This window comes from Hyla sarda, unplaced genomic scaffold (genome assembly GCF_029499605.1).
Source record: "Hyla sarda isolate aHylSar1 unplaced genomic scaffold, aHylSar1.hap1 scaffold_1109, whole genome shotgun sequence".
NCBI lineage: Eukaryota > Metazoa > Chordata > Amphibia > Anura > Hylidae > Hyla > Hyla sarda.
Window position 1 is genome coordinate 1 of NW_026607729.1, and position 8,286 is coordinate 8,286.

An 8,286-nucleotide genomic window follows, 5' to 3' on the forward strand; every position below is an offset into this window, starting at 1 on the left:
GCAGCAGCAGTCCTGTGCCTGGTCGCTCCAACAGGGGCCAGACACAAGCGGCACCACCTATTGTCTTTTGCCTGCAGTAAGGGCCCACTGGACTAGCCAGCAAGCAGCTGAAGCAGCAAATAAACAGGTAATCTTTCTTTCCAACACTGAAACCTGGTGGTGCACTTAATCTATGGTATCAGATAGGTGACAGATCAGATATTAACCTCTTCAGGACATAGGGCGTATGGATACGCCCTGCATCCCGAGTCCTTAAGGACCGAGGGCGTATCCATACGCCCGTGGGAATTCCGTCCCCCACCGCTAGCCGGTTGGGGACCGGAGCCGGATGCCTGCTGAAATCGTTCAGCAGACATCCCGGCATATCGCCCAGGGGGGTCATTATGCCCCCCCATGTCGGCGATCGCCGCAGATCGCTGGACAATTCAGTCCAGCGATCTGCGGCAATTCCGGGTCAATCGGGTCTCCAGTGACCCGATGACCCGGAATATCTGGCTGTTCGGGGCCGTCTCTGACGGCCCCCGAACAGCCAGAGCCTGCAGGGGTGATGTGGCACTGGTGCCACCTCACGATCGCCCTGATTCGTCGGCCGGATTACCGGCCGACCAATCAGGGCGCCTGCTGCGGGTGTCACTCCCGCACCCACTCCGCCCCTCTTCCGGAGGACGTGAGCGGGTTCGGGACGTGCACCCCGGGTGCTGGGGACCCCGATCCCCGGCGCCCCTGTTGGGATCGGGGCCCCAGGAGCAGCTGCGGCGGCGGGACTGACCTGCAGCGTCTGGATCGTTGGAGGTGAGTGACAGCCTCCTGCTGTTGCTTAGCAACAGCTCCCAGCATGCAAAAAGGGCATGCTGGGAGCTGTAGTTATGCAACAGCAGGAGGCAGACCACCACAACTCCCAGCATTCCCTTATGGGCATGCTGGGACTTATGGTTTTGCAACAGCTGGAGGCACATTCTTTCTATGGAAAAGTGTACCTTCAGCTGTTGTATAACTACAACTCCCAGGTTGCACAAACAGCTAAAGTGCATGTTGGGAGTTGTAGTGGTGCATCTGCTGGTTGCATAACTACAACTCCCAGCATGCCCGTTGGCTGTCGGTGACTGCTGAGAGTTGTAGTTTTGCAACAGCTGAAGGCACACTGGTTGTGAAACTCAGAGTTTTTTTTTACCTAACTCAGTGTTTCACGACCGGTGTGCCTCCAGCTGTTGCAAACTACAACTCTCAGCAGTCACCGTACACCATGCACCGTACATGCTGGGAGTTGTAGTTTTGCAACAGCTGGAGGCACACTGGTTGTGAAACACTGAGTTAGGTCACAAACTCAGTGATACATAACCAGTGTGCCTACAGTTGTTGCAAAACTGCAACTCTCAGCAGTCACCGACAGCCAACGGGCATGCTGGGAGTTGTAGTTATGCAACAGCTGGATGTCCCCCCCAATGTGAACGTACAGGGTACACTCACATGGGCGGAGGATTACAGTAAGTATCTGGCTGCAAATTTGAGCTGCCGCAAACTTTCTGCTGCAGCTCAAATTGCCAGCGAGAAACTACTGTGAACCCCCGCCCGTGTGACTGTACCCTAAAAACACTACACTACACTACCACAAAAATAAAATAAAAAGTAAAAAACACTACGTATACACATACCCCTACACAGCCCCCCCCCCCCCCCCCATCCCCAATAAAAATTAAAAACGTCTGGTACGCCACTGTTTCCAGAACGGAGCCTCCAGCTGTTGCAAAACAACTCCCAGTATTGTCGGACAGCCGTTGACTGTCCAGGCATGCTGGGAGTTTTGCAACAGCTGGAGGCACCCTGTTTGGGAATCACTGGCGTAGAATACCCCTATGTCCACCCCTAAGCAATCCCTAATTTAGGCCTCAAATGCGCATGGCGCTCTCACTTTGGAGCCCTGTCGTATTTCAAGGCAACAGTTAAGGGTCACATATGGGGTATCGCCGTACTTGGGAGAAATTGGGTTACAAATTTTGGGGGGTATTTTCTGCTTTTACCCTTTTTAAAAATGTAAAATTTTTGGGAAAACAAGCATTTTAGGTAAAAAAAAAATTTTTTTTTTTACATATGCAAAAGTCGTGAAACACCTGTGGGGTATAAAGGTTCACTTAACCCCTTGTTACGTTCCCCGAGGGGTCTAGTTTCCAAAATGGTATGCCATGTGGGGGTTTTTTTGCTGTCCTGGCACCATAGGGGCTTCCTAAATGCGGCATGCCCCCAGAGAAAAATTTGCGTTCAAAAAGCCAAATGTGACTCCTTCTCTTCCGAGACCTGTAGTGCGCCAGCAGAGCACTTTTCACCCCCATATGGGGTGTTTTCTGAATCGGGAGAAATTGGGCTTCAAATTTTTAGGGGTGTTTTCTGCTATTACCCTTTTTAAAAATAAAAATTTTTCGGGAAAACAAGCATTTTAGGTAAAAAATTATTATTTTTTTTTTTACATTTGCAAAAGTCGTGAAACACCTGTGGGGTATTAAGGTTCACTTTATCCCATGTTACATTCCCCGAGGGGTCTAGTTTCCAAAATGGTATGCCATGTGGTTTTTTTTTTTGCTGTTCTGGCACCATAAGGGCTTCCTAAAGGTAACATGCCCCCCAAAAACCATTTCAGAAAAACGTACTCTCCAAAATCCCCTTGTCGCTCCTTCCCTTCTGAGCCCTCTACTGCGCCCGCTGAACACTTTACATAGACATATGAGGTATGTCCTTACTCGAGAGAAATTGGGCTACAAATACAAGTAAAAATTTTGTCCTTTTACCCCTTGTAAAAATTCTAAAATTGGGTCTACAAGAACATGTGAGTGTAAAAAATGAAGATTGTGAATTTTCTCCTTCACTTTGCTGCTATTCGTGTGAAACACCTAAAGGGTTAAAACGCTGACTGAATGTCATTTTGAATACTTTGGGGGTGTAGTTTTTATAATGGGGTAATTTATGGGGTATTTCTAATATGAAGACCCTTCACTCCCGCACCCACTCCGCCCCTCTTCCGGAGGACGTGAGCGGGTGCTGGATGTGCACCCCGGGTGCTGGGGACCCCGATCCCCGGCGCCCCTGTTGGGATCGGGGCCCCAGGAGCAGCTGCGGCGGCGGGACTGACCTGCAGCGTCTGGATCGTTGGAGGTGAGTGACAGCCTCCTGCTGTTGCTTAGCAACAGCTCCCAGCATGCAAAAAGGGCATGCTGGGAGCTGTAGTTATGCAACAGCAGGAGGCAGACCACCACAACTCCCAGCATTCCCTTATGGGCATGCTGGGACTTATGGTTTTGCAACAGCTGGAGGCACATTCTTTCTATGGAAAAGTGTACCTTCAGCTGTTGTATAACTACAACTCCCAGGTTGCACAAACAGCTAAAGTGCATGTTGGGAGTTGTAGTGGTGCATCTGCTGGTTGCATAACTACAACTCCCAGCATGCCCGTTGGCTGTCGGTGACTGCTGAGAGTTGTAGTTTTGCAACAGCTGAAGGCACACTGGTTGTGAAACTCAGAGTTTTTTTTTACCTAACTCAGTGTTTCACGACCGGTGTGCCTCCAGCTGTTGCAAACTACAACTCTCAGCAGTCACCGTACACCATGCACCGTACATGCTGGGAGTTGTAGTTTTGCAACAGCTGGAGGCACACTGGTTGTGAAACACTGAGTTAGGTCACAAACTCAGTGATACATAACCAGTGTGCCTACAGTTGTTGCAAAACTGCAACTCTCAGCAGTCACCGACAGCCAACGGGCATGCTGGGAGTTGTAGTTATGCAACAGCTGGATGTCCCCCCCAATGTGAACGTACAGGGTACACTCACATGGGCGGAGGATTACAGTAAGTATCTGGCTGCAAATTTGAGCTGCCGCAAACTTTCTGCTGCAGCTCAAATTGCCAGCGAGAAACTACTGTGAACCCCCGCCCGTGTGACTGTACCCTAAAAACACTACACTACACTACCACAAAAAATAAAATAAAAAGTAAAAAACACTACGTATACACATACCCCTACACAGCCCCCCCCCCCCCCTCCCCAATAAAAATGAAAAACGTCTGGTACGCCACTGTTTCCAGAACGGAGCCTCCAGCTGTTGCAAAACAACTCCCAGTATTGTCGGACAGCCGTTGACTGTCCAGGCATGCTGGGAGTTTTGCAACAGCTGGAGGCACCCTGTTTGGGAATCACTGGCGTAGAATACCCCTATGTCCACCCCTAAGCAATCCCTAATTTAGGCCTCAAATGCGCATGGCGCTCTCACTTTGGAGCCCTGTCGTATTTCAAGGCAACAGTTAAGGGTCACATATGGGGTATCGCCGTACTTGGGAGAAATTGGGTTACAAATTTTTGGGGGTATTTTCTGCTTTTACCCTTTTTAAAAATGTAAAATTTTTGGGAAAACAAGCATTTTAGGTAAAAAAAAAATTTTTTTTTTTACATATGCAAAAGTCGTGAAACACCTGTGGGGTATAAAGGTTCACTTAACCCCTTGTTACGTTCCCCGAGGGGTCTAGTTTCCAAAATGGTATGCCATGTGGGGTTTTTTTTGCTGTCCTGGCACCATAGGGGCTTCCTAAATGCGGCATGCCCCCAGAGAAAAATTTGCGTTCAAAAAGCCAAATGTGACTCCTTCTCTTCCGAGACCTGTAGTGCACCAGCAGAGCACTTTTCACCCCCATATGGGGTGTTTTCTGAATCGGGAGAAATTGGGCTTCAAATTTTTAGGGGTGTTTTCTGCTATTACCCTTTTTAAAAATAAAAATTTTTCGGGAAAACAAGCATTTTAGGTAAAAAATTATTATTTTTTTTTTTACATTTGCAAAAGTCGTGAAACACCTGTGGGGTATTAAGGTTCACTTTATCCCATGTTACATTCCCCGAGGGGTCTAGTTTCCAAAATGGTATGCCATGTGGTTTTTTTTTTGCTGTTCTGGCACCATAAGGGCTTCCTAAAGGTAACATGCCCCCCAAAAACCATTTCAGAAAAACGTACTCTCCAAAATCCCCTTGTCGCTCCTTCCCTTCTGAGCCCTCTACTGCGCCCGCTGAACACTTTACATAGACATATGAGGTATGTCCTTACTCGAGAGAAATTGGGCTACAAATACAAGTAAAAATTTTGTCCTTTTACCCCTTGTAAAAATTCTAAAATTGGGTCTACAAGAACATGTGAGTGTAAAAAATGAAGATTGTGAATTTTCTCCTTCACTTTGCTGCTATTCGTGTGAAACACCTAAAGGGTTAAAACGCTGACTGAATGTCATTTTGAATACTTTGGGGGTGTAGTTTTTATAATGGGGTAATTTATGGGGTATTTCTAATATGAAGACCCTTCAAATCCACTTCAAACGTGAACTGGTCCCTGAAAAATACTGAGTTTGAAAATTTTGTGAAAAATCGGAAAATTGCTGCTGACCGTTGAAGCCCTCTGGTGTCTTCCAAAAGTAAAAACACGTAAATTTTATGATGCAAACATAAAGTAGACATATTGTATATGTGAACCAAAAAAAAATGTATTCGTAATATCCATTTTCCTTACAAGCAGAGAGCTTCAAAGTTAGAAAAATGCAAAATTTTCTAATTTTTCATCAAATTTACGGATTTTTCACCAAGAAAGGATGCAAGTATCGACAAAAATTTACCACTATGTTAAAGTATAATATGTCACGAAAAAACAATCTCGGAATCAGAATGATAACTAAAAGCATTCCAGAGTTATTAATGTTTAAAGTGACAGTGGTCAGATGTGCAAAAAACGCTCCGGTCCTTAAGGCCAAAATGGGCTCCGTCCTGAAGGGGTTAAACTGATAAAAACAGACTTTTTTATTTTATTTTTTTTTTTAAACCTTCAGGTTTGAATTAAAACTTAATCGTTCAGGTTTACTTCACGTTTGCCTCTCAGATTTACTGAACTTAGTCACAATTCACCAAACTCATCATTAGGTTACTTTATCAACATATAACAAAATACACCCCAAAACAAAGTACATAGCATAACAACACACCACCCTCATACCCTCACAACGTGTCTCCATTTTAAAAACTTCCAAGTCCCCTCCGCATCATCCTCTCCAAATCTCTTCTTATCCCACAAATATACAGTATGCAATCTATCTAATATCATTCTCATACACTCTTCAACCGACACATCCTTCTTCTTAAATACCGTATTTATCGGGGTATACCACGCACCGGCCTATAACACGCACCCTCATTTTACCAAGGATATTTGGGTAAAAAAAGTTGTTTACCCAAATATCCATGGTAAAATGAGGGTGCGTGTGTGCGCGTGTATACCCCGATACACCCCCAGGAAATGCAGGGCGAGAGAGGCCGTCGCTGCCCGCTTCTCTCCCCCTGCCTTTCCTGGGGTCTAGAGCCCTGCTGCCGGCCCTTCTCTCCCCCTGGCTATCGGCGCCGCTGCCCGTTCTGTCCCCCTGAATATCGGTACCGGCGCCCCATTGCCGGCGCCGATAGCCAGGGGGAGAGAAGCGGCGCCGACAGCCAGGGGGAGAGAAGGGGCAGCGGCACCCATTGCCGGCGCCACTGCCCCATTGCCTCCCCCCATCCCCGGTGGCATAATTACCTGGGTCGGGTCCGCGCTGCTGCAGGCCTCCGGCGTGCAGCCCCTGCGTCGTTGCTATGAATGGCGCGGCGCACTGACGTCATGCGCCGCGCCGTGCAGCGCATAGCAACGACGAAGGGGACGCACGCCGGAGGCCTGCAGCAGCGCGGACCCGACCCAGGTAATTATGCCACCGGGGATGGGGGGAGGCAACGGGGCAGCGGCGCCGGCAATGGGTGCCGCTGCCCCTTCTCTCGCCGGTACTGATAGTCAGGGGGACAGAACGGGCAGCGGCGCTGATAGCCAGGGGGTGAGAAGGGCCGGCAGCAGGGCTCTAGACCCCAGGGAAGGCAGGGGGAGAGAAGCGGGCAGCGACGGCCTCTCTCCCCCTGCCTTTCCTGGGGTGGTATCGGCGTATAACACGCACATAGACTTTAGGCTAAAAATTTTAGCCTAAAAAGTGCGTGTTATACGACGATAAATACGGTATATACAAATTCCTAACATCCCACAATACCTCCTTAATTATTGCTAACAACACATATAACATTCTCTCCTTCCTCCCACCTACCACCCCCAGACCAAACATAATCACTTCAAAAGACCACTTTCTTACCCCCATAAATTCTTTAGCCAACGGACCAATTCCCTTCCACACTTCTTGCGCTCTATCACAATTCCAAAACAAATGCATAATAATCTCATTCCCTCCACAACCCTCTCTCGGACATCTCTCACTTCTTCCAATCCCCCGACTCTTCTGTACCTCTCTCACTGGCAATGCACCATGCAAACTCTGCCATACAATCTCTCTCTGTCTATTAGTCATACCATCTGTCTCCAAACTCTTCCACACTTTACTCACATTCTATTCTCTCACCATATTAATATTACACTGAACATCCTTCACCCTAATACACTTCACCATACTCTTCTTCTCCTTTAACACATCCTGTCTCACACCTATCAAACCAAACTTTCTCATGAACACCTCAACAAACCCATACCAACCAGGACTCACCAAAGTATACGGCTTTCTCAGATCTCTCTCCATCCACCCTAATCTGCATAACACACCCCCTCCTAGAAACCTCATCATACAAGATTCAACACCCACTACCTGAAAGACTTCTACCTATCATGTCATGTCCAACCTGCACAGGTGTGCTGGTTGCTGAGCTTATTCAATTAAAGAGGACATTCAGCAGCAGCAGCAGTCCTGTGCCTGGTCGCTCCAACAGGGGCCAGACACAAGCGGCACCACCTATTGTCTTTTGCCTGCAGTAGGGGCCCACTGGACTAGCCAGAAAGCAGCTGCAGCAGTAGTAAATAAACAGGTAATCTTTCTTTCCAACACTGAAACCTGGTGGTGCACTTAATATATGCTACCAGATAGGGGACATATCAGATATTAAACTGATATAAACAGACACTACATTTGATACCAGCCAAAAGGAAAGATGAGAAGTGATAACTGTGAAAGGGGAGGAACCAACGCTGTCCCCTTCACATGCACCATCACTACTTGTAGGAAGGGAGGCTGGCTGGCAGCCTCCCATACACACTCTGGCTGGGTGGCAGTCACCCACCAGTACACACAGCAGACCCTAAACCCATATCATTATTGCTAAGCAGGAAGATGGGAGTCCATTTCACTCTGATGGACCATTTTTAAATGCAATCCATAACCTGGCTTTGGCAGGAACCCTTCTTACTCCTCCTAC

At 47.7% G+C, this 8,286-nt stretch overlaps 1 pseudogene; it reads right to left on the reverse strand.

Moving 5' to 3' along the window:
* Positions 1-7,926: 7,926 nt before the first annotated feature.
* LOC130301091 (U2 spliceosomal RNA) lies at positions 7,927-8,029 on the reverse strand (annotated as a pseudogene).
* Between the last annotated feature and the right edge of the window lie 257 nt (positions 8,030-8,286).